Source organism: Bubalus kerabau, chromosome 12, assembly GCF_029407905.1.
Source record: "Bubalus kerabau isolate K-KA32 ecotype Philippines breed swamp buffalo chromosome 12, PCC_UOA_SB_1v2, whole genome shotgun sequence".
Taxonomy (NCBI): domain Eukaryota; kingdom Metazoa; phylum Chordata; class Mammalia; order Artiodactyla; family Bovidae; genus Bubalus; species Bubalus kerabau.
Window position 1 is genome coordinate 48,451,105 of NC_073635.1, and position 26,910 is coordinate 48,478,014.

At 39.8% G+C, this 26,910-nt stretch overlaps 1 long non-coding RNA gene across 1 annotated transcript; it reads left to right on the forward strand.

Moving 5' to 3' along the window:
* Positions 1 to 13,010: 13,010 nt before the first annotated feature.
* LOC129624136 (uncharacterized) lies at positions 13,011 to 16,433 on the forward strand. Its single transcript, XR_008700770.1, has 3 exons — positions 13,011 to 13,277; positions 16,156 to 16,207; positions 16,348 to 16,433. It is a non-coding gene; the product is annotated as an uncharacterized LOC129624136 (long non-coding RNA).
* Positions 16,434 to 26,910: the final 10,477 nt, after the last annotated feature.

Here is a 26,910-nt window from a genome sequence, read left to right on the forward strand (position 1 = left end):
TGAATTGTGGAACCTCAGCTTCTTCAGTGAAAGATTTGGCTGGTGAAGAATGAAGAGAGATGTGGGGAGAGTTCAGGGATGGGAGATGAGTTCCATGTGGCAAAGATGTGTATGTCCATCCTCCTTCTGACCAAGTGATGACAAAGTAAAGGATGGAGTCAGCCAGCTCACTTTTCCACCTCTCAGGACATTTCTTGCCCCTGGTTCACTCACATCGTTCATTTCTGAGTAACACGTTATTTTGTATTTGACATATTAACCCATTACTAATGACTAATCTCAACAATTCCCGGGGTTAGGATTTGAGGGAATACCTCTTTGGAAGTTCAGATTGGCCGGTCTCTATTTGGAAAATCTCTATGTGAAAATTTCAGGTTGAGTGTCCTCTAATGCAGGCGGCTTTTCATCTCTTCCAGATACTCCATCAGTAGGGGCATTTTTTGAATTCCAGACTCATGGACTCAAGGGTCTAGTTGCTATCTCCACTTGGACAGCTTGTAGATGTCTCCAACATTACACATCTCAAAATGTACCATTTCCCTCCTCCCCGCCCAACCTGCTACTATATCTTTACCCATCTCATTCAAAGGTGGCTCCATCCTTCCAACAGTTTAGGTCAAAACTCTTGAAGTCAGCCTCCACTCCCCACTTTGTCTCACACCCGGTCATCACACGCCAACAAATCTTGTTGGCTTTGCTTTCAAAGTGTATTTAAGATCTGAACAAGTCTCACCATCTGCATTGCTGCCATTCAGGTCTGGGCTATCCCAAACACAAGACAGGGGCCTAGATGATATTTCAAAATTGTAAGTCAGATCTTGTCACTCCTTTGCTGAAAACCTTTCAATGTCTCTGTATCTCAGAGTAAAAATCAGATTTTTTTTTGAGGTTCTACAATCTCTCCCTAGCCCTTTATCCCTCATACTTTGTCTCCTGCTCCTCTCTGTGCACTCACTCAATAGCTTACTTCCCACTTGCTGTTTCTTAAGCTTAGAAGACACACCTACGTGTTCCTTCAGCCCAGAACTCACTTCTCCCAGGTATCCACGTGGTTACACCTGGCCCTTTCAAATCTTTGCATAAATACACCTTGCAACAAGACTTACCCTGATTTTGCAACTTAAAACTATGAGCTGTTTTGTACTGCCTGCCAACATCTGGCCCTCTTATCTTTCAGTCCTTTTTTCCTTGGTATTTCTTTTTTTTTTTTAATTTTATTTTATTTTTAAACTTTACATAACTGTATTAGGTATTTCTTTAAAAAATATTTTTTAATTAAAGTGTATGTTGATTCATAATGTTGTTCCTTCCTCCCCTTCCTTTTTTTTATTTTGGTGTAAAATAGTGCTTATTGACTTCTAATATAGTCTATACTTTATTTATTCACTATATTTATTTTTTGTCTTCCATTTGAGAATGGAATCCTCTCAAGGGCAAGGATCTTTGTTTAACCCTATGATCTAAAGCACTGTCTTGAACACAGTGGGTGCTAATATGTGCGAGCAGCCACTCTCCTCCCTTACCTCTCCTCACTGGTAACCACTAGTTTGTCCTCTATATCTGTGAGTGTGTTTCTTTCTTGTTATATTTACTAGTATGTTTTATTCTTTAGATTCCACACATAAGTGATATCATACAGTATTTATTTTTCAATCTGACTTACTTCACTACAAGCATGAAAGGACTTCCAAGTCTATCCATGTTGTTGCAAATGGCAATATTTTATTCTTTTTTATGGCTGAGTAGTATTCCATCATATTATATTTACCACATCTTCTTATCCATTCATCAGTTGATGGGCACTTAGGTTGCTTCCATTTCTTGGCTATTATAAATAATGTTGCTATGAACATTGGGGCACATGTATTTTTTTTTACATGTGCAATCTTTTTTTTATGCAAAATCTAATTTTATTTTATTTTTAAAGTTTACAATATTGTATTGGTTTTGCCAAATATTGAAATGAATCTACCACAGGTATACCACATGTATCTGTTTTCATTTTATTCTGATGTCAGACTTTGAACTCTTTTGGGGAAAATGATCCATTGAACACACTAATAGCAGTGGTTGATTGTATTCTTTTTCTTAAAGTGTGTTCCTCAAATTGTGTGAGCTTCAGGGGCAATTAAACCTAGCCTGCTCCTGTGCCAACTTCATAGGGTTTGTATGAGAATTGAAGAGCTAATATATATAGAGAACTTTTAAAAGTGCCTGGCACCTTGAGGTTAAAGACTGTGTTATGCTTTGCACTGTCCCCACCTCTACCGTGATTAGCTCAGTGGATGGAACAGAATAGGGGGTGGAAGAACATCTTTGCTAATAAACAAGTCAGCTGAACAAATGGATATATTTTGATATGAGAGTTCAACCATCTTTTTAGGTTTTTACTCCTAAGTGCTAGCCTCCTCTTTTTGTTTTGATTTTTCTTTTGAGCAGTTTTAGGTTCATGGTAAAGTTGAGAAAAAGGACAAAGTTTCCCCATAAATCTCTTGCCCTTCATTATCAACATCCCCTGCTGGTGTGACATGGACCCACACTGACACATCACAATTACCCAGAACCCATAGTTTTCATTTGGGTTCCTTCTTGATGTTTTATATTCTATGTTTGGACAAACATATAACAGCATGTATCTGCCATCATAGTATCATCCAAAGTACTTTCATTGCCCTACCCTACAAAATTCTGTGCTCCAGCTCCTCATCCCTCCTTCCACTAACTCCTGGAGACCAACGTTTCGTTTTCTCCATAACTCTTTCCCAAGTGTCATACGATTGGAATCATATAGTATGATTCAGATAGGCTTCTTTGGCTTAGTAATGTCCATTTAAGATTCCTTGATGACTTCCCAGGCTTCCCTGGTAGCTCAGCTGGTAAAGAATCCACCTGCAATGCAGGAGACCTTGATTTGATTCTTGGGTTGGGAAGATTTGCTGGAAAGGGGAGAGGCTACCCACTCCAGTATTCTTGAGCTTCCTTGGTGGCTCAACTGTCTTCCCATGGCTTTAAAGCTCATCTCTTTTCATCAAGGAATCTTATTCTATTCTCTGCCTGCACCACAGTTTTGTTTTTTAAAAAATTTATTCTTCCCTCCTTTCTTTTTAAAGTGAGGCTTCTGTGCTCAGTAATTTGTCAAAAGACAAATAGAAAAATGTTCATGTGTATTGCTAATCGGCTCTGTCTCAATACAAAAGAAAAAGTTCAAAAAAATATAAAAAAATGTTCATGTGTAGATTTGCTTATATCTTATTATGTACCTAACAAGGCAGCATCTGAATGGCATGGTCTTCCATGATAATTCTAATCTTGTGAATAAGACTGAAGGTCAGAATCATTTATTTTTTCAGCAGTGCTTAACATAATGTGGTTCCAAATCATATAGTTGAGTGTAAACCTGTGATAAATGGCAATGAGGTTAAAATGCCACTTTTCTTATTTATATGCTTATGTTAACATTATTTCAGTTTTCCTAAGGTTCCTACCCTCAGTCTTGTTTTTTCCATTATATTGATTTCTTGTACCTTTCATATTTTTATTTAACTAATTAGCTAGATAAATGTATTTTAAATATCAGCCTATAATGACTATTTCTATAGTGTAAGGCAAACTTAACTGACATAAATATCATAGGGAAAAAAACAAACAAACAGCTGAGACAAAGGTTTAGACGTTACTATAGAATTGTTTTTACTTTCTTACTCACATTTACCTCTCAATGAGGTATGCTGCTGCTGCTGCTAAATCGCTTCAGTTGTGTCCAGCTCTGTGCGACCCCATAGACAGCAGCCCACCAGGCTCCCCCGTCCCTGGGATTCTCCAGGCAAGAACACTGGAGTGGGTTGCCATTTACTTCTCCAATGCATGGAAGTGAAAAGTGAAAGTGAAGTCGCTCAGTTGTGTCTGACTCTTCAGGACCCCATGGACTGCAGCCCACCAGGCTCCTCCGTCCACGGGATTCTCCGGGCAAGAGTACTGGAGTGGGCGCCATTGGATCAGGCTTTGTTATATCATCTACTTAAGCTACTTTATCATCTACTGAAATTGCTTTTTTGGTAGTCAAAAGTGAGCTCTTAACTGCCAAAAAGCCTTCTCGTGAGTGCTGCTTCTCCCTGGTGTTTGCAGCATTCTGTGGGGTTGAATTTCTTCTTGAAACAGCCTCTAAACTTGGATTCTGTGGCAAGTGTTTTTTCTTTTCCCTTCTCTGGCTATTCTTAGTATCCTGCCTGGGCTCTTCATTGTTCTCTAAAGAGCTGTCTTTTGACACCTTCTTGCCAAAGGGTAAGTTTGTCCTTGGGCTTCCTTAGTCATAAAGAAGCAGCTGCAATCAACTGCAATGAAGGAGGCCTGGGTTCGATCTTTGGGTTCTGAAGATCTACTGGGGAAGGAAATGGCAGTTCACTCCAGTATTCTTGCCTGGGAAATCTCATGGACAGAGGAGCCTGGAAGACTACATGGGGTCGGAAGAGTTAGACACGACTTAGTGACTAAAACCATCATCACCACCAAGCTCATACTTAACCTATATTTGGGTGGTTCCAAAATCTGTATGTCCAGATTTATATAATGAATTTTATATTTATTATATAAATATGTACAATGAATTATATTTAAAAATTTATATAATTTATATAACGAGCTCCAGACCCGAATTTTCATCAGCCTCCTAGAAATGTCTACAAGAATATCTTCTTGGTGTCTTGAACTCAACATATCCCAAAGTATAACATGTGGTTTTCTACCATCAGCACTAAATTTCCCTCCTTCTGTGTTCTCTGTCTCACCTCACGGCAATACTGTGCTTAAACCAAGTTTGCTCAACTAGAAACATTGGAATCATCTTTAAGTCTCTTTTCTCCTGACTTTTCTCTTTTCCAGCACATCCCCTCCACAGTTGCTGTCTACCTTTCTAAAATATTACCTTTAAAACACAAAAATGGTCTCCTGTTAAAACAAACAAACTTCATTTTCTTTCCATTGAAAAGGACATTTTAAACACTTTGGAAGGGTTTGGTGGTGAAAAAGTTCTGTCAGAAAAATAACTGAAGGGAAGGCACCATGTCACTACAAAACATTTCCAAAGGTAGCAAAATAAGAGCTTCTGAATGTGAAGCCATGAGAAGAAAAATATCACTAGCATCTTGTGTTTATTCTCTGAGAACCAATATAGCTCTCTTTAGATTTTTACCTTATAGTGTATAGTTTTTGTTTTTTAAGCATTCTTCCTCATATTTTCTCAATCATGTGCAGGAAGATTTGAAGCAAGGAATGCTTCTTAAAAATGTGGTTTTGTTTATGTGTTATTTTCTTCTGTCAGCTGTATCTAGCTCAATATTTGCCAAATAAAGTTGGTCTGCAGTTCAGTGAACATTTCAACTCTTCACTTCAGAGCTCAGGAGGGAGGAAGAGGAGATGGGTGAGAAAGAGAAGATCTGGACAGGCATCACCCCACTGAGGAAGGGGCTGCGGAGAACTAGGAGAAGGGTGGTACAGTGCAGCTGGTCCACACGGAGTGAAAGATGAGAAATCCAGTCAATCACTGGAGTAATAGGGAGTTTCCATTTCTTTGGTAACTTCTGACTCTGTGTGAAGCAAACCTCAGAATTTTCCTACATTATAGATATTGTGTAGAAATGATTTCATTCTTTGTAATACGGTTCTAGGTCATTTCACACGGAATGACTTAGTGTAGACAGAATGCAATCTCTTACAAAATTCATGCATCTATGAAGAAAAAATCTTCCATATCAACCAGTTATGCAGTGATCTGTGGGTTTTCTCATTCACATCTTGACAAGTGCAAAACTAGAAAAAAGGTTTCTTTTTCTCCGTATGGGGTTAGCATCATTCTATGAAAGGCTGTTCTATCATTCAGAAATTTATGACTTGTTAATGACATTCCTGATATATGCTTTCTACCAAATGGCACTAGGTATTCCACTCATCCTGTTCTTAAGTATTAAATATCTCCACTCTCTATTCTTCACAAATTTTAGGCCTCTAAAAAGGAAAAATACATGCATGTTTTTCTAGATTTGCTTAAAATTTTTATTTTATATTGGGATATAACTGATTAACAATATTGTGATTATTTCAAGTGAACAGTGAAGAGTCTTAGCCATACATATACATATATTCATTCTCCCCCAAACTCCCCTCCCATCCAGACTGCCACATAGCATTGAGCAGAGTTCCATGTACTATAGAGTAGGTTTTTGTTGGTTATTAACTTTAAATATATTAGTGTTTAAATGTCCATCCTAACTGTCCCTTCCCCCAGGCAACTGCAAATTCATTTTCTAAGTCTGTGAGTTTCTTTCTGTTTTGTAAATTCATTTGTATCATTTCTTTTTAGATTTCACATACAAGGGATGTTGTATGATATTTCTCCTTCTCTGTCTGACTTCACTCAGTATGACGATCTCTAGGTCCATCCATGTTGTTGCAGATGGGATTATTTCATTCTTTTTAATGGTTGAGTAATATCCATTGTATATATGTACCACATCTTCTTTATCCATTCCTCTGTCAATACAGGTAAGATATGTCCAAGTAATCTCTGGGTAAGGTAAGATATGCACAAGTTTTACATCTTCCTAAGAAGTAGGAGAATGTCTCTGTATCATTTAAGAGTATTTATTAGAACTGAAAGTCAAAGGCAGGTTGACTGTCATGTGTTTATGAAGTTGTCTGAAATCTTTTCCAAGGAAATGTAGTCATACACACATAAGTAGGCTTAAGAGAAGAAAATATGACAGTCCCTGGCATACTGTCTGGGTCATACATCTACTGTGATGGATAACAATGTGTTAGGTTATGATCTGGTACCCAAGAGTTAGTGAAAACCAAGTCACTTCTGTGATGTGGAAGGTTGAATATTTTATTTTAAAGTCCTAGTAAATTTAATAAAGATCAAGTATCCGTTAAGTTTCAAAAAACAAATTGAAGCATGCTTATTGTGTACAAGACAATATTCTCCATACTCCCTACAGAGCTGGGAACAAAACAGAAAAGTTCTGCTTTTACTGGGGATGGCTAATACATAGATTGCTTACTATTTCTCAGGCACTGATTTGAGCTTTTTACATATATGAACTTTAAAAAAAATGTTAATATTTTTGGCTGCACATGGTCTCAGCCATGGCTCTCAGGCTCTTTGATCTTTGTTGCTCCTGCAGGATTGTTAATTGGAACATGTGAACTCTTAGTTGTGGCATGTGGGATCTACTTACCAGACTAGACATCGAACTCAGGGCCCCTGCATTGGGAGCTCTGAGTTTTAGCCATTGGACCTCCAGGGAAGTCCCCTCTATGAACTTTTAAAATCTTCAATTAGCCCTCTGAAATACTATTGTTATCTCATTTCATAGATGAGGAAACGGAGACTCAGAGATGTTAAGAACCTCACCCAGGGTCCATCTGGGTAGTTAGTGGGAGAGTCAGGTTTCATATACAAGTGGTCTGTTCCAGAGATAAAGTCATGAAATGAAAATATAGACAATGGGAACAAAATCAATGGTTCACTTAACTAGAGATTTTGAGAAGTATTTTCCCTAGAAGATCATTCATGGGTGATTTCCAGCTGAACCTGTATCCCAAGTTGCCATTGATTTTGAAGAAAACTTAAATCCTGGGCATTACAATGAGCACTGATATTAGTCTATAGCACTTGTCTGACTCTGTGACCCCCTGCACTGTAGCCCAACAGGCTCCTCTGTTCATGGGATTTTCCAGGCAAGAATACTGGAGTGGGTTGCCATTTCCTTCTCCAGGGAATCTTCCCTACCCAGGGATCCAACCCAGATCTCCTGCATTGCAGACAGACTCTTTACTGACTGAGCTACCAGGAGAAGGAGGGCAAGCTGCAGTTTCACTCACACCAGATGCTGATGGCACAGGTTCTGTTTTCTTGCTGGATCCAATTCTATCTACCCTCTTTAAAAAATGATCCAGTGACGTTTAAGTAGTAGCTCTTTTTTTCTCATCATAGATAACATTGTAGAGCTGGATTGGATTCTGAATGGCTGCTGCAACCTTTGTGTGCATTTTGTGTTTGGGTCTTGGGCCTCAAAAACTAACAGTGCTTCCCCAGATGAAGAAAATCCCTTTGCCATTTCCTGTGTTCTGAATCTCTGCCGTTCTTCAATTACATCTTCCTCTTGTCTCTCTCTGTCCTTTCTCTGTGCTTCCAATTCCAAGACTTCATTAGTCAGCTTCTCATGTTGCACAGCAAGGAGTTCAGTGAAGCTGTCCTCTTGCAGCTCTAACTCCAGTGTCTCGCTGAGGGTCGCTAAGTTGCTGAAGACCTCTTTACATTCCTCAACCATCTTCTCAAATCCATGAAAATTGTGAATGAGCTTCAGGCAAAGGTTCTTTCAACCCCATTCATGGTGATGGCATAACCTCATGCACATTTGTTTCATATCTTTGAACGTTCACAGCTTGAAGGTTTATATGTAGGGGGCTTATTGTATATGGAAGATTGCTCCAGAAAGCTTAGAAATTTTTAATGATTATGTGGTTTGTAAAAAAAAAGAAAAAAAAAAGCCTTTTTAATATATTTCAAGTAGATTCCTTGGCTTAGCTATACCAACGTCAGGCAGGTAGATTTAATGAATTGTAACAAGGAATGATGCTAAAGCTGAAACTCCAGTACTTTGGCCACCTCATGTGAAGGGTTGACTCATTGGGAAAGACTCTGATGCTGGGAGGGATTGGGGGCAGGAGGAGAAGGGGACGACAGAGGATGAGATGGCTGGATGGCATCACTGACTCGATGGACGTGAGTCTGAGTGAACTCCAGGAGTTGGTGATGGACAGGGAGGCCTGGCGTGCTGCGATTCATGGGGTCACAAAGAGTTGGACATGACTGAGTGGCTGAACTGAACTGAACTGAATTAGAGGCATCAAGAATTTCCATAAAATGTCATGGTGTAATTCTTACTTTAGATTATTATACTAGCTACATGGTTATTAATATTGATGAACTATGGTTAAAATATTTCTAAACTTAGCTCTTCCCTCATTCTAGGCCTAACTGGTCAGTCTTTCAGGTAGAGGCCAAAATGTTTGTGTATGTGTATTGTATGTGTATGCATGTACATGCATGTGTATTGTGTAATTATGTGTATGTATATGTACGGTGTATGTGTATGTATATATGTGTGTGTATATATGTGTATATATATATACGTGTGTGTGTGTGTATATGAGTGTTTCTTATAGTCTCTCATCAATAGTATTAGCAAACAGAGAATATGTGAATTGTATCCAACAAAGAATGTTAGGTTTTGCTGACATAGTATTCTTACGAGTTGAATTGTGTTTCCCCCAAAGATATGTTCAAGTTCTAACTCCTGGTGTGTGTGAGTGCTCAGTCACTAAAATGAAAGTGAAGTCGCTCAGTCGTGTCCGACTCTTAGTGACCCCATGGACTGCAGCCCACCAGGCTGAGTCACTAAGTCATGTCCAATTCTTTGCAGCCCCATGGACTGTAGCCCAGTCTCTTTTGTAAATGGGATTTTCCAGGCAAGAATAGTGGAGAGGGTTGCCATTTCCTCCTTGAGGGGATCTTCCAGACCCAGGGAATGAACCTGCATCTCCTGCATTGCAGGTGGATTCTTTACAGGTGAGCCACCTGGGAAGTCCAACTCCTGGTACCTGTGACTATGGTCTGGTTTGGAAATAAGTTTTCTTGCAGATGTAATCAAGTTGAGATGAGGTCATACTGGACTAAGGTGGGGCCTTGATTCAATATGACTGGTGTCCTTATAAGAAGAGGGAAAGATACAGAGAGAAGAGAATGGCACATAAAGACACACACACACACACACACACACACACGGAAGGAGGTCATGTGGCAGTGGAGACAGAGATGCCAGTGCCGCAGATGCAAGCCCAGAAACACCGAGGACAGCTGGCAGCCACCAAAAGCCAAGAAGATGCAAGTAAGTCATGTCCCCTAAAGAATTCAGGGGAGAACAGCCCTGCTGACACCTTGATTTTGGACCTTTAGCCTGAAGAACTGGGAAAGAATACATTTCTGTTATTTTCAGCCACGCAGTTCGTGACACTTTGTGAATGGCAGCCTTAAGACACAAATAAAAGTATCATGTTCCAGGTCGGTATTGTGGGTCATATAGGAAAATAGGAAAATGAGAAGTTCTCTGAATGAGTCCTAAAATGTTAATTCATGTTAGTATTTTAAGCACCCTGAGATTGTTGGGATAGGGTGGGTCTGTTCAATGTGACCTTTCCAGCTCCTTCCCTATGTGGAACCAGCTTTGAATTCTCTGTGTTTGCATGGTGGACATGACTAACACACTCCTACACACCTTCTGAAGGGGGGAGTCAATCACGCTGACCACTGTGCTGGCCTATCTCTCTTCCAGTGGACCAATTTTCATTTGATGCTATAAGGTTGGTGATGGAGGTGAGAGTCCTTGGGGATGGAGTGGGGAATTATTGCAAAGGTCTTGGCTACAAGATGGTGTTGGGAGTGATAAAACTGCATATTATGCTGAGAACTGACTGAAGAGAGAAGATTCACTGGTTGATCATCTCTGTCACCTGAAGAGATCCTTTCACTTTGGGCAGGGATGAATAGTGTGTATATATTAGAAAGAGAGCCAAATGATCTCTTCCATTTAGACAAATGCTTTTTCTCCTGCTGGACCCTAGAACCAACTGCCATACTCATCACACATGATGGTGTATTTTGATGAGGTGGTGTTGCATATTGGGGTTTCTAGAAACAGACTCAGGCATGAAGGTTAGAGTGTGAGATGTTTATTAGGAATTAATACTTGAGAAAGGGAAGTAGGGAAAAGCAGGAATGGGCAGAGTAAGAGATCAAGTTGTAATAGAGACCCAGTTAAGCCTTGGCTAACCCAGCAGGGAGCTCTAGAATAAAACTGAGTTGTTCCATCATGGGCACAAATGACTGCATCCTATAATCCCCACCTTTTTTAGCCTGTGGCAAAGTCTGACCTCAGTCAAGGGCATTCTCTGCAGGAGAAGTTTACAGCTGTAGTCTATATGCTGGTTATACCCCTAGAGCTGGGCAGCAAATCCTTTCTTGAAAGGAGATTGGGTGGTTCAGCTTTGTTTCTATCACAGGTGCTAGGAGACTGACTTCATTGACCTGGATTCCTAAGATCCTGGAAGGACGTTGAGGTGTTGGTGGCGCTGGTAACTGAGAAAGTTATAAGAGAATATTCTGAGTGGGTAATACAGTTGATTGGTAGGTAGACTGGCTAAGCTGTATCTAGGAGATGTAAATACAGAGTTTTTCTTCTAGTTTTTGATGTGCACCCTCAATTATCTTGGACTGTAGGTAGTGGACAGTTGGAGAAAGCACAGAGCAGCCCCTTCAGCAGTCAGCATATACACTGGGGGATCCAATTAGTAACCAGGTGACTAAATGTGTAGAGACAGAAGATCTCTTTGCAAAACAAGGTAATAGAGAGGTATGGATGGGTAAAACAATCTAGATGAAGAAATGTCCATTGTAGGGTGGTGTTATGGCCAAAAGAGAAGAGGATGTCCTTCATTTATTTATTCAAAAGGTGAGCCTTGAAGGGTGACTGGTGATTAGGTAGGTAAAGAGGAAAAAGAGGAGAATTCTATACAGAGAGCTGGGTGGCACAGGGCCCTGGCTGTCTATCATGGCCCTTGATGATCCAGATCTTCCATTTTTGTTCCCTTTGCTGAAGAGAATAATAGAAAACTCCCTAGAGGGTGAGCCAGCAAAGCTGAGTACAGAGACCATGATGGGATTGAAGTGCTACAAAAAGTTGGTGCATGGAGCTTGAGGGCTCATGTGGGACGAGGGGAGGCCTAGGGCTCAGGCAGGGTCTAGCTGGCAGAGGGTCTTACCCACCATTTCAAGGAGGTGTAGGCACCTCCTAAAGGTGAAGGTACATCTTTGAAGGGCTTAGCAGGAGAGTAACATAGGCAAATTCATGCTTTAGAAAGATCTCTGATGGAGGGAAGAATGAATTGGAAGGAGGCCAGCCTTGAGGTGGGGAAACCAACTAAGAATATTTTAAAGTGGTTTAGCAGAGAAGAGTTAAGTGGGCAGGACTAAAGGTTGAATAAGCAACAGTGGGTGATAGATTAAAATTAGAGGGTTAAGAACAGAGAGGGGTCAAGGATGGACATGATGTCTGGTTGGAGAACCAGGATGAAGCAAGCTCATCGAGCACTTGCAGACTTTACACTTGGTTCCACTCTCTTCATCCATGGCTGTAGGGTTCTAAAAGGGATGATGATTACCATAATTATAGAAAAGAGACTTCCATTATTCCTTCTGAACAGAAACAAATGTAGAAGCAGGGATATGAAGTCAGCAGATCTGGATGATCTGGGCAAGTTAATTGCCTTTGAGTCTCAGTTTCCTCTTTGGTAAAATGGGGATAATACTACCTATAACTCTGTGAGCATAAATGGAAAAAAATGATTAATGTATTAATGTATATGAAAGCTTTTAGCCAGTACCTAATATAGAGCTGACCCTTAGGTCTCCAGTCATTCATTTAAGGACATGGTGTTTTAAAATATGTTGTTAGTGTTAACATATCACAAACCAAGATTTATTGAAAACCTACAATCTACAAGGCATCAAGGAGGATAAACAAATGTAACACATTGTTTCTGTTCTCAAGAATTTTGTAGCTTGTTTAGGAAAACAAAATTTATATATGTGAAAAACATAAAACCAGTAAAGTATTTAAATCTTTTTGAAAATTCAGGCAACAAGAGGGAACATGAGGCAAGATATTGATAATAACAATTGTCAGTTGCTTAATTAGATGTACTTTTTTGAACTGTGGTGTTGGAGAAGACTCTTGAGAGTCCCTTGGACTGCAAGGAGATCCAACCAGTCCATTCTGAAGGAGATCAGCCCTGGGATTTCTTTGGAAGGAATGATGCTAAAGCTGAAACTCCAGTACTTTGGCCACCTCATGCGAAGAGTTGACTCATTGGAAAAGACTCTGATGCTGGGAGGGATTGGGGGCAGGAGGAGAAGGGGACGACAGAGGATGAGATGGCTGGATGGCATCACTGACTCAATGGACGTGAGTCTGAGTGAACTCTGGGAGTTGGTGATGGACAGGGAGGCCTGGCGTGCTGCGATTCATGGGGTCGCAAAGAGTCAGACACGACGGAGAGACTGAACTGAACTGAACTGAACTGAGAGGAAGAAGACGTCCCTTTAATCTGAGGTTCTTAAAGAAGGCTCTGAGGAAGATGTTGGATTGGAGCTGCATTTTAAAGTAAGATTGGGGGAATGAAGGCAGGGATAAATTAGGAAATTGGAATGAACAGATACACACTATTATATAAATAAAGTAGGTAACCACCAAGAATCTACTATATAGCAAAGAGAACTATAGTCAATATTTTGTAGTAACCTATAAGGGAAAAGAATCTGAAAAAGAACATGTGTGTGTGTGTGTGTGTGTGTGTGTGTGTGTTATATCTGAAGCACTTTGCTGTACACCTGAACTAACACAACATTGTAAATTAACTAGCATCCATAAAAAACTAAAATCCAATAAAATAGATTGGATTTTGTAGTGTGGCTTGGGGGTTGGTAATTGTCTGCCCTGCCCATTGCCTGTTTTAGCATGGACCTATGACTAAGAAGGTGTTTAAATGGCTGGAAAAAATTGAAAAAGAATAGCATGTTGTGACACATTAAATTATATGAAATTTAAATTTTAATATTCATAAATGTTTTATTGGAGCACAGTCACACTTGCTTCTTTACACCCCGTCTGCACTGCTTTTGAGAAACAATGAAGTTGAATACTGTGTCCGAAACCCTATGGTTCACAAAATCTAGAATATTTACTATCTGGCCCTTTACAGAAAGTTTGCTGAGCCCTGGTGTGGAGGATGGAGGGAGACATTCTGAGTATGTGGGATGCCAAGAGTGAAAATGATTGTGTTGAAAAGAAACAAAAAATGAATTATGAGAGGAGTGGGAATGCACAGGAGCCTCGCGGAAGCCAAAGGAGGGCAAGAGGGGCTGTCTTGAGAAGTAGGGAGTGTCAACACTGCCAAGGGGTTACCAAGAGCAGACAGAAACGCAACTGAACAGAGGACATGGGCTTTGCAGTTTCATATCACTTGTTCGTTTGAATCCTATGGAAGGCAAGCAGTAGAAGGAGAGCTGGAGGTGAGGAGCAGAGGCAGAGCCTAAGAAATTGGGTGGATGCAGTAAGATTTAGTAGAGAAATACCTGTGTAGTTTACCATAGAATAGAGATCTCCACATATTTGTGGGTGGGGATGGCGGGGTGGAAGGGCTGGGGAAGGCAATTGCAGAAGGACCTTATGAAGAGGCTTTCTAGAGAAGGACTATTTGAAACATTGAGGTTGGGGAAACATCAAGCCAACATTTTTTTAGACAGACTTCTTTTTTATGTTCTTAAATTCATTTTATTGACAGTAAAACAAAAACAAAACAATTCACTCATTTCTTCTACCCCTCTAACCCTACTTCTGACAATCTCCAGTCTGTCTTGTGTTATCTGTGAGCTAGTTCTTTAAACATTTTTATTAGCGCATAGTTGTTTGACAATGCTGTGTTAGTGTCTGCTGTACAGCAAAGTGAATCAGCTATACGTATACATATATCCCCTCATTTTTGGATTTCCTTCCTGTTCAGGTCACCATAGAGCATTGAGTAGAGTTCTCTGTGCTATATAGTAGGTTCTCATTAGTTATCTATTTTATACATAGTATCAATAGTTAGATAAACCTTGAAGCCATCTCATACAGATGAGTACCATTGAATCAGCTCCTTCAGAGTCCTTTCAGCTACATGTTTCTGAACTCTGAGTTGAGAGATGCATGAAGAACTGGGTCAACAGACTAGGGTTTGCATCTCTCCCAACTTATGAGCTGTTGGCCTTGGGAAAGTTCCTTAAGGTCTTTGCCCCCTTTGCTTATCTGGGAACAGTGGATGCTAATACATTTCATCAGAGGATTGTTGTGAAAAACAGTGAGATGATTCTGTTTGGAAAATATCAAAAGCATGGGTTCTGGTAATTAGCAAATTCTCAATAGCAAGTCAATATTAATGCCATCTCAGTTAAACAATAATAGCTAATCAGGAAAGTGTCGCTACGTTAGGGGACATTTGCTTTTCTTCCCAGAGATGGAACAGATATTGTGTACCACCACTCCCCATTCCTATGACTGTGGTACTTTGCCAGTTGATTGCAGAACTCTATCACTGAAGCCAGATGTGGCCTCAGAATTTTCTCAACCCAGTGTCTAGAAATACTAGCAATTAGAGTTGGCACAAAACTTGAAACATTTTATATTCTGACCTAATGCCTATTTAGCTCTCTATAACATATGCATGGAATTCTTCCTGGAATTTTGCCATTGGGATCAATAGATCTGAACTCATAGTTTGAAAGCAAACTTCCATGTACTCTTCTTCTGCTGCTGCTGCTGCTGCTAAGTCGCTTCAGTTGTGTCCAACTCTGTGCGACCCCATAGACGGCAGCCCACCAGGCTCCCCATCCCTGGGATTCTCCAGGCAAGAACACTGGAGTGGGTTGCCATTTCCTTCTCCAATGCATGAAAGTGAAAAGTGAAAGTGAAGTCGCTCAGTCCAGTAATGTCCTTTATCTTACAAAATAAAGACCACGTTGTCATACCTGCCCTTGAGGTAAATTTTTACAAAAGTATTGTCTTCTGAAAGTATCAATGACTTTGAAATTTCAGAATGGAATTATAATAAAAGTAGCCTAAAATGTTGCTTCTTTATTTCCTCCAAACCTCAGGGAACATTTAAACCTCATTGGTCAGGACTTAAATCTAAACTTTGGTTAAAGGTATATAAATTTTCCTCTCCGTTGAATATATGTAACATTTATTGAAATCAAATAAATGCTTCTGACTGAGGGGAGACATTTATATTCCCTAGAGCTCTTGATAAAAGATTTACTCACAAAGCAGACTGCAATTCCTGCCTTTTCAAATTTCTGTGTCTGTTATGAAAGAATTTTTCTTGTACTGTGTATGAGGAAAATACATGCTACATTGGAGTGCGCTGATAAGATCATGTTTCTATGGTACCATTTTTTTCTGAGTATTTTGGTATTTTAAGATGTTATCTTTTTCGTTTTCACAGCACGCTAGGAAGAGGGAAGGACATGTTGTTCTCACCTCACAGTGAAATTGAGGTAAGCAGTTACTCACTCTCTTGCATAAGTCACTGATTGAGCTGCGGATGTGATAGCAAACAGCCTTCTTCTATTCACCCGTCCACCCTGACCCTGCAGCATTTCTGGTCAATCCATTAATCCTATTTTCTTGTTCTTAGTTAATGACTACAGAGTTGACTCTGCTTATCGGCACTGAGGGACAAGAGAACAGGACATAATCTCAAATGGTAGATGATATAAAAGTAATTTGGATTTGGCGATAAAATATGTTTTTGTACTTGCATTGGAACTCGGGCGTGTCTGGTGTTCTGGAAATTTACAGCATTCCAGTCCAAGTGGAGAAACTATGCAAGGGAGACCCAGGGCACCTCGTTTGTCTCTCTTGATTCTCAGCCCACCTGCTCTACCCACCTTGCCCTGCTGAGATCAGAGCCTCATCTCTTGACTGATTCACTGAACCAGCCTACGTAAATCTGTCTTGTCTAAGTTCCATTATAGACATTCGTCTCTTCTTTCTCATGGATATGGGAGAAACCAGTATCTTGGATTAGAAATTGTTATTAATTTCTTGAAGTTTTATTTTTAATACAAGGCACTAAAATGTACTATGGAAATTTTAAAGTCAGATTTCTTGACTATGTAATTATAAGAAGAAAGAAACGGGAAGCAACACGGGTGCCAGGTAATGACACTGAATGACAGACCTCTATTAGAGGAAAGTGAAAGTATCTTCTTACTCAAAGTTTTGTCAGTGATGAGAATAAATTCTTTTACAACATTTATGCATCACATGTTTAATTAAAAAAAAAACAACCCACAAATATTGCTTAGTATCTACTCTATGCCAGCAATGATTAGTGACTGAATTGATGATAGGAATTTGCATAGAGGCAAATAAAAGAAGTTGAAAGTTAAAAGAGCTTGGAGATAACATTAAAATTTTTTTAAAATAATTTTGTTTATTTATCTTTGGCTGTGCTGGATCGTCATTGCTGTATGGGCTTTTCTGTAGTGGTGCAGAGAAGAGGCTACTCTGTAGTTGTGGTGTGTGGGCTTCTCATTGTGATGGCTTCTCTTGTTGCAAAGCGTGGGCTCTAGGGCATGTGGGCTCAGTAGTTGGGGCTCCTGGGCCCTAGAGCACAGACTCAATTGTCATGGTGCACGGGTTTATTTGTTCTGCAGCATGTGGGATCTTCCTGGACCAGGGCTGAACCCATGTCTCCTGCATTGGCAGGTGGATTATTTACCACTGCACCATCAAGAAAGCCTTTGTAACATTTTGATTTTTGATTCATTATTTATTTATGTGTACATTTAATCAATTCATTTATTGATTAAATTTTAATGCATTCACTTATATTTAATATTAATAATCTTTAATTGGTTTGTTTATCCATAAAATATCTAAGTACCTACTTAAATATCTACTGAGTGTTAATTTTTCTCTCCATTTATTCTCTCATTAACTAGGAGCAGTTTAACATTGCTTAGCCATCAAAAAGAATGAAATAATGTCATTTGCAGAAACATGGATGGACAGAAAGAGTATCATACTAAGCAAAATAAGTTAGAGAAAGACAAATATCATATGCTATCACTTATATGTGGAGCATAAAATAAAATACAAATCGACGTTCTATAAAACAAAAGCAGGCTCACAGATGTAGAGAACAGATTTGTGGTTGGCAAGGGGAAGAGGAGCTAGAGGGAGGAAGGAATAGAAGTTTGGGATTAGCAGAGGCAAACTAGGATGGATAAGCAAGGTCATATGGTAGGGAACAGGGACCTATATTCAATATCCTATAACAAACCATAAAGGAAAATTAAAAAATGACATTGTTCAAAATTATTTTTAATTTAGTTTTTACATTTAACATTGCAGATGTATATAACTCAAAAGAGTCAAATTGTGTTACAAGATTTGTTTGAAAATCTTCATTCTTCTGTTTTCATCCCCTCCTTCTCTACCCTTCCACACCCATCCTCCTCCAATATGTTTCATTTCCCTATCTTCACAGACAACTATCCTTAATTATACTAAATGATTTGAGAGGCATGGTATTTACTTCCTTGTTTCTAAATAACATGCTTATATTCCTCTCTCTCTCTCTCTTCTTTCTTCTCAGTTTTAGGAATCATGATTTGATTTTGACTACAGAAAATAAGAACTTAGTTTTTCACACACACTTTCCATCCCGTTCTATATTCATCCATATTTCCCATCTTTCTCTCTTTATATAAGGTAATTACATAATACATAACATACTGTGCATAATAGAATACATTCCATGCAAGTATATGGAATAAACCAGATAGTATATTATTAGTACATTCCTTTACTATGTAAGTTTTGCTTTCCTTTGTCATCCTTTTGGGACTTTTTGTCTTTTCTTTTTTTTGTAGACACTAGTTTTTATTGTTCTTTGATGTTTCCTCATTTTGACAAAGCATTTCTTCTACAAGGCAGACGAATAGTCTGACCCTTTGAATGTCTGGATATGCTTTTATCCTAACCCCAACTATGGTTAATGGTTTTCTTATGAATGGAGCTCCACATTGGGAATCATTTTTTTTTTCCTTCATAATTTGAATATACTGCTTTATTACTTTCTCCAATGTTTTTGCTGGAAAGTCTAGTGTCATTCTCTTCTTTGATCCTTGATATGAAAACTGTTTTGTCCTCTCTGGAAAATTGTAGGATAATCTTTTTTTCTGGCCCCCATTTTCTATAATTTCACCGTGATGTATATGATTGTACATCTGTTTTTGCCCACTGGATTGGACAATTAAGGAAAACTCATGCCTTTTAGTTCTGGATATTTTTCTGTAATTAGATTTCATTTTATCCATTTTCTCTGTTCTTTCATTATGAGATTTTATTATTTGGAAAACAAATGTGCTGAATGAATTCTCTAATTTGGACCTAACCTCCCAATTTTCCATTACTGTCTTTTGCTTTTTTTTCAGGGATATTTTCTCAACATGATCTTTCCATCTTCTATTGAGTTTTTTTTTTTTTTTCCTCTGATATACAAAAGTATTATATATTTAAAAAAATTTTCAAAGCCACTGTGTTATCTGAGTTTATGTTGCTGTTACTTTGGCTCTGAAGATGTTAGAGATACTCTTTGATCAGGTTTCTTCTCATTGCATTGTCTCTGTTTCCTTTGCATTGTTTCTTTCCACACAGTGTCTATTACATTAAATGCCTGTTAATTGTTTGGTGATCCTTGGTTGTCTATAGTTAAGAGTGGGCCCTAAAAGCTGTTTGGAATCTCTTGGCATGAGGTTTGTGTTGCCAACTGTCTGCTTCATCAGAAGTTTTATTGGTGAGTCCATAGTGTTAGCATCTTTAATTCTTTTACCTAAGCCTGGTAGGCTCCAGTCCATGGGGTCGCTAAGAGTCGGGCACGACTGAGCGACTTCACTTTCACTTTTCACTTTCATGCACTGGAGAAAGAAATGGCAACCCACTCCAGTATTCTTGCCTGGAGAATCCCAGGGACGGAGGAGCCTAGTGGGCTGCCGTCTATGGGGTCGCACAGAGTCGGACACGACTGAAATGACTTAGCAGCAGCAGCACCAAGCCTGGCTACATTCACCCAGAGAAGTCACCACAAAGCTCTTTTTTGAGGAATATAATTCTGGCTGTCAGTGCTTTCGGAGCTGGAGAAGGTTCAAGGTCTGAACATTCATTTTGTACTTTCTTATAATCCTTTTCTCTTCAGAATGGTCCCAATGCCTTTGACTTAGCTTGGTGTCCTCTGATTCATGATGGGGTGGTTTAGTTGCTAAGTTGTGTATGACTCTTTGCGATCCCATTGATTGTAGCCCTCCAGGCTCCTCTGTCCATGGGATTTTCCAGGCAAGAATACTGGGATTTCCTTCTCCAGGGGATCTTCATGACCCAGGGATCAAATCTAGGTCTCCTGAATTGCAGGCAGATTCTTTACCCACTGAGCTGAACTCTTAGTTGTGACTTGTAAAATCTAGTTTCCTGACCAGGGATTGAACCCAGGACCCCTGTATTGGGAGAACAGAGTCTTATACACTGAGCCACCAGGGAAGCCCTGCTTTGATCCACAGACCTTCTCTTTATCTTGTCCAGAGAGAAAGCCTTCAGTTTTCTCCAAGAGTAGGCTGGGATATGTAAATTTTAATTGTTTCTTCTTTTTAAAAAATCATTTAAAAATATTTATTTATTTGGCTGTGCTGGGTCTTAGTTGTGGCATGTGGGATCTTTAAATTGTGGCTTGCTGCTAAGCTGCTAAGTCATTTCAGTCGTGTCTGACTCTGTGCGACCCCATAGACGGCAGCCCACCAGGCTCCTCCATCCCTGGGATTCTCCAGGCAAGAATACTGGAGTGGGTTGCCATTTCTTTCTCCAGTGCATGAAAGTGAAAAGTGAAAGTGAAGTCGCTCAGTCGTGTCCAACTCCTTTACAAACTCATAATTGTGGCATTTGGGATCTAGTCTCCTGACCAGGGATGGAACCCAGGCCCCCTGGGCCACCAGGGAAGTCCCTTAATTGCTTCTTAATCACACTTCTAACCAATCCTCTTAGCTTTTAGCTCTTCTTTCATCCCTGGCTTAAGAGTACTCAATATTGCCAATTTCCAAGGTTTTGGGAGTTTGGTGGTACAATCTGATTAATTCTTGGCTTTCCTTATTCTTTGCTTTCTGAAATATGCTAAATCATTAGCCACTAATCTTTCTGCTCTTCAGTTTCTAACATTCAATAGCTCTATTCATATTTCCTATTTTCTTTGTCTTTTGGGGTTTATGACTTACCAAGTCCCTTTACTATTATTTTGGTGGACTTTGCAAGGTAGTGGAGGCTTATCTCTACCTCTGAATAGACATTTGAAATTATTAACAACTTTTATTAGTTAAACACCTAGTCCTTCTTTAGGCACTCTCTACAGAAAATTTTACATAGAGAATTGCAAAGGAAAATACACTGACCTTAACAGTACAAGAAAGAAGTACCCTAACAGTAGAAAGAAGATGTAGCAGTGAAGTTATTAACTGAGGTTATTAATATTCGGGGTATCTTAGTCAAACTGATACCTGTGGGCTAAGCATAGTAGGTATTATCTAGTCAACATAGCACTGAACATTGCTTAAAAGAGCCTTATTTTATAAATTGTTTTCATATTTATGTATTTTTAAAAAATCTTATTTATTTTGATTGGAGGCTAATTATTTTACAATATTGTATTGGTTTTGCCATACACTGACATGAATCTGCCATGGGTGTTCATGTGTTCCCCATCTTGAACCCCCCTCCGACCTCCCTCCCCATATCATCCCTCTGGGTCATGCCAGTGCACCAGCCCTGAGCATCCTGTACCATGCATCGAACGTGGACTGGCGACTGATTTCACATATGATAATATACATGTTTCAATGCCATTCTCCCAAATCATCCCACACTCACCCTCTCCCACAGAGTCCAAAAGACTGTTCTATATATCTGTGTCTCTTTTGCTGTCTCGCAAATAGGGCATGGCACCCCACTCCAGTACTCTTGCTTGGAAAATCCCATGGACTGAGGAGCCTGGTGTGCTGCAGTCCATGGGGTTGCTAAGAGTCAGACACGACTGAGCGACTTCACTTTCACTTTTCATTTTCATGCATTGGAGAAGGAAATGGCAACCCACTCCAGTGTTCTTGCCTGGAGAATCCCAGGGACGGGGAGCCTGGTGGGCTGCCATCTATGGGGTCTCACAGAGTTGGACACAACTGAAGCAACTTAGCAGCAGAAGCAGCAGCATACAGGGTTATCTTTACTATCTTTCTAAATTCCATATATATGCGTTAGTATACTGTATTGGTGTTTTTCTTTCTGGCTTACTTCACTCTATATAATAGGTTCCAGTTTCATTCACCTCATTAGAACTAATTCAAATGTATTCTTTTTAATGGCTAATACTCCATTGTGTATATGTACCACCGCTTTCTTATCCATTCATCTGCTGATGGACATCTAGGTTGCTTCCATGTCTTGGCTATTATAAACAGTGCTGCGATGAACATTGGGGTACACATGTCTCTTTCCATTCTGGTTTCCTCTGTGTGTATGCTCAGCAGTGGGATTGCTGGGTCATATGACAGTTATATTTCCAGTTTTTAAAGGAATCTTCACACTGTTCTCCATAGTGGCTGTACTAGTTTGCATTCCCACCAACAGTGTAAGAGGGTTCCCTTTTCTCCACACCCTCTCCAGCATTTATTACTTGTAGACTTTTGGACTGCAGCCATTCACTGGCGTGAAATGGTACCTCATAGTGGTTTTGATTTGCATTTCTCTGATAATGAGTGATGTTGAGCATCTTTTCATGTGTTTGTGAGCCATCTGTATGTCTTCTTTGGAGAAATGTCTATTTAGTTCTTTGGCCCATTTTTTGATTGGGTCGCTTATTTTTCTGGAATTGAGCTGTAGGAGTTGCTTGTATATTTTTGAGATTAGTTGTTTGTCAGTTGCTTCATTTGCTATTATTTTCTCCCATTCTGAAGGCTGCCTTTTCACCTTGCTTATAGTTTCCTTTGTTGTGTAGAAACTTTTAATTTTAATTAGGTCCCATTTGTTTATTTTTGCTTTTATTTCCAATATTCTGGGAGGGGGGTTATAGAGGATCCTGCTGTGATGTATGTTGGAGAGTGTTTTGCCTATGTTCTCCTCTAGGAGTTTTATAGTTTCTGGTCTTACATTTAGATCTTTAATCCATTTTGAGTTTATTTTTGTGTATGGTGTTAGAAAGTGTTCTAGCTTCATTCTTTTACAAGTGGTTGACCAGTTTTCCCAGCACCACTTGTTAAAGAGATTAAACTCAAAATGGATTAAAGATCTAAATGTAAGACCAGAAACTATAAAACTCCTAGAGGAGAACATAGGCAAAACACTCTCTGACATACATCACAGCAGGATCCTCTATGACCCACCTCCCAGAATATTGGAAATAAAAGCAAAAATAAACAAATGTGACCTAATTAACCTTAAAAGCTTCTGCACATCAAAGGAAACTATTAGCAAGGTGAAAAGACAGCCTTCAGAATGGGAGAAGATAATAGCAAATGAAGCAACTGACAAACAATTCATCTCGAGAATATACAAGCAACTCCTACAGCTCAACTCCAGAAAAATAAATGACCCAATCAAAAAATGGGCCAAAGAACTAAATAGACATTTCTCCAAAGAAGACATACAGATGGCTAACAAACACATGAAAAGATGCTCAACATCACTCATTATCAGAGAAATGCAAATCAAAACCACTATGAGGTACCATTTCATACCAGTCAGAATGGCTGCGATCCAAAAGTCTACAAGTAATAAATGCTGGAGAGGGTGTGGAGAAAAGGGAACCCTCTTACACTGTTGGTGGGAATGCAAACTAGTACAGCCACTATGGAGAACAGTGTGGAGATTCCTTAAAAAACTGGAAATAGACCTGCCTTATGATCCAGCAATCCCACTGCTGGGCATACACACTGAGGAAACCAGAAGGGAAAGAGACACGTGTACCCCAATGTTCATCGCAGCACTGTTTATAATAGCCAGGACATGGAAGCAACCTAGATGTCCATCAGCAGATGAATGGATAAGAAAGCAGTGGTACATATACACAATGGAGTATTATTCAGTCATTAAAAAGAATACATTTGAATCAGTTCTAATGAGGTGGATGAAACTGGAACCTATTATACAGAGTGAAGTAAGCCAGAAAGAAAAACACCAATACAGTATACTAACGCATATATATGGAATTTAGAAAGATGGTAACAATAACCCTATGTATGAGACAGCAAAAGAGACACTGATGTATAGAACAGTCTTATGGACTCTGTGAGAGAGGGAGAGGGTGGGAAGATTTGGGAGAATGGCATTGAAACATGTAAAATATCATGTATGAAACGAGTTGCCAGTCCAGGTTCGATGCACGATACTGGATGCTTGGGGCTGGTGCACTGGGACGACCCAGAGGGATGGAATGGGGAGGGAGGAGGGAGGGGGGTTTGGGATGGGGAACACATATATACCTGTGGCGGATTCATTTTGATATTTGGCAAAACTAATACAGTTATGGAAAGTTTAAAAATAAAATAAAAAAAAAAAAAAAAAAAAGAGATTGTCTTTTCTCCATTGCATATTCTTGCCTCCTTTGTCAAAGATAAAGTGTCCATAGGTGCGTGGGTTCATCTCTGGGCTTTCTGTTTTGTTCCATTGACCTATATTTCTGTTTTTGTGCCAGTACCATACTTGATTCCAGCTTGTGCTTCTTCCAGCCCAGTGTTTCTCATGATGTACTCTGCATATAAGTTAAATAAGCAGGGTGACAATATACAGCCTTGACTTACTCCTTTTCCTATTTGGAACCAGTCTGTTGTTTCATGTCCAGTTCTGACTGTTGTTTCCTGACCTGCATATAGGTTTCTTAAGACGCATGTCAGGAGGTCTGGTATTCCCTTCTCTTTCTGAATTTTCCACAGTTTATTGTGATCTGCACAGTCAAACGCTGGGCTGGAAGAGGCACAAGCTGGAATCAAGATTGCCGGGAGAAATATCAATCACCTCAGATATGCAGATGACACCACCCTATGGCAGAAATTGAAGAGGAACTAAAAAGCCTCTTGATGGAAGTGAAAGAGGAGAGTGAAAAAGTTGGCTTAAAGCTCAACATTTAGAAAACTAAGATCACAGCATCTGGTCCCATCACTTCATGGGAAATAGATGGGGAAACAGTGGAAACAGTGTCAGACTTTATTTTTCTGGGCTCCAAAATCACTGCAGATGGTAATTGCAGCCATGAAATTAAAAGATGCTTACTCTTTGGAAGGAAAGTTATGACCAACCTAGATAGCATATTGAAAAGCAGAGACATTACTTTGCCAACAAAGGTCCATCTGCTGAAGGCTATGGTTTTTCCTGTGGTCATGTATGGATTTGAGAGTTGGACTGTGAAGAAAGCTGAGTACTGAAGAATCGATGCTTTTGAACTGTGGTATTGGAGAAGACTCTTGGGAGTCCCTTGGACTGCAAGGAGATCCAACCAATACATTCTAAAGGAGATCAGTCCTGGGTGTTCTTTGGAAGGACTAATGCTAAAGCTGAAACTCCAGTACTTTGGCCACCTCATGCGAAAAGTTGACTCATTGGAAAAGACTCTGATGCTGGGGGGAATTGGGGGCAAGAGGAGAAGGGGACGACAGAGGATGAGATAGCTGGATGGCATCACCGGCTCGATGGATGCGAGTTTGAGTGAACTCCGGGAGTTGGTGATGGACAGGGAGGCCTGGAGTGCTGCAGTTCATGGAATCATAAAGAGTCAGACACGACTGAGTGACTGAACTGAACTGAACACAGTCAAAGGCTTTGGCATAGTCAATAAAGCAGAAATAGATGTTTTTCTGGAACTCTCTTGCTTTTTTGATGATCCAGCAGATGTTGGCAATTTGATCTCTGGCTCCTCTGCATTTTCTAAAACCAGCTTGAACATCTGGAAGTTCACGGTTCACGTATTGCTGAAGCCTGGCTTGGAGAATTTTGAGCATTACTTTACTAGCATGTGAGATGAGTGCAATTGTGCGGTAGTTTGAGCATTCTTTGGCATTGCCTTTCTTTGGGATTGGAGTGAAAACTGCCCTTTTCCAGTCCTGTGGCCACTGCTGAGTTGTCCAAATTTGCTGAGGAACTCCTCAGGTCAGTAGGTGCCCAATATGCTACTGGAGATCAGTGGAGAAATAACTCCAGATAGAATGAAGGGATGGGGCCAAAGCAAAAACAATATCCAGTTGTGGATGTGACTGGTGATAGAAGCAAGGTCCGATGCTGTAAAGAGCAGTATTGCATAGGAACCTGGAATGTCAGGTCCATGAATCAAGGCACATTGGAAGTGGTCAAACAAGAGATGGCAAGAGTGAACGTTGACATTCCAGGAATCAGCAAACTAAAATGGACTGGAATGGGTGAATTTAACTCAGATGACCATTATGTCTACTACTGTGGGCAGGAATCCCTTAGAAGAAATGGAGTAACCATGATGGTCAACAAAAGAGTCCGAAATGCAGCACTTGGATGCAATCTCAAAAATGACAGAATGATCTCTGTTTGTTTCCAAGGCAAACCATTCAATATCACAGTAATCCATGCCTGTGTCCCAACCAGTAACACTAAAGAAGCTGAAGTTGAACAATTCTATGAAGACCTACAAGACCTTTTAGAACTAACACCCAAAAAAGATGTCCTTTTCATTATAGGGGATTGGAATGCAAAAGTCGGAAGTCAAGAAACACCTGGAGTAACAGGCAAATTTGGCCTTGGAGTACAGAGTGAAGCAGGGCAAAGGCTAATAGAGTTTTGCCAAGGGAATGCACTGGTCATAGCAAACACCCTCTTCCAACAACACAAGAGAAGACTCTACACATGGACATCACCAGATGGTCAGCACCGAAATCAGATTGATTATATTCTTTGCAGCCAAAGATGAAGAAGCTCTATACAGTCAGCAAAAACAAGATCGGGAGCTGACTGTGGCTCAGATCATGAACTCCTTAGTCCCAAATTCAGACTGAAATTGAAGAAAGCGGGGAAAACCACTAGACCACTCAGGTGTGACTTAAATCAAATCCCTTATGATTATACAGTGGAAGCGAGAAATAGATTTAAAGGACTAGATCTGATAGACAGAGTACCTGATGAACTATGGATGGAGGTTCAT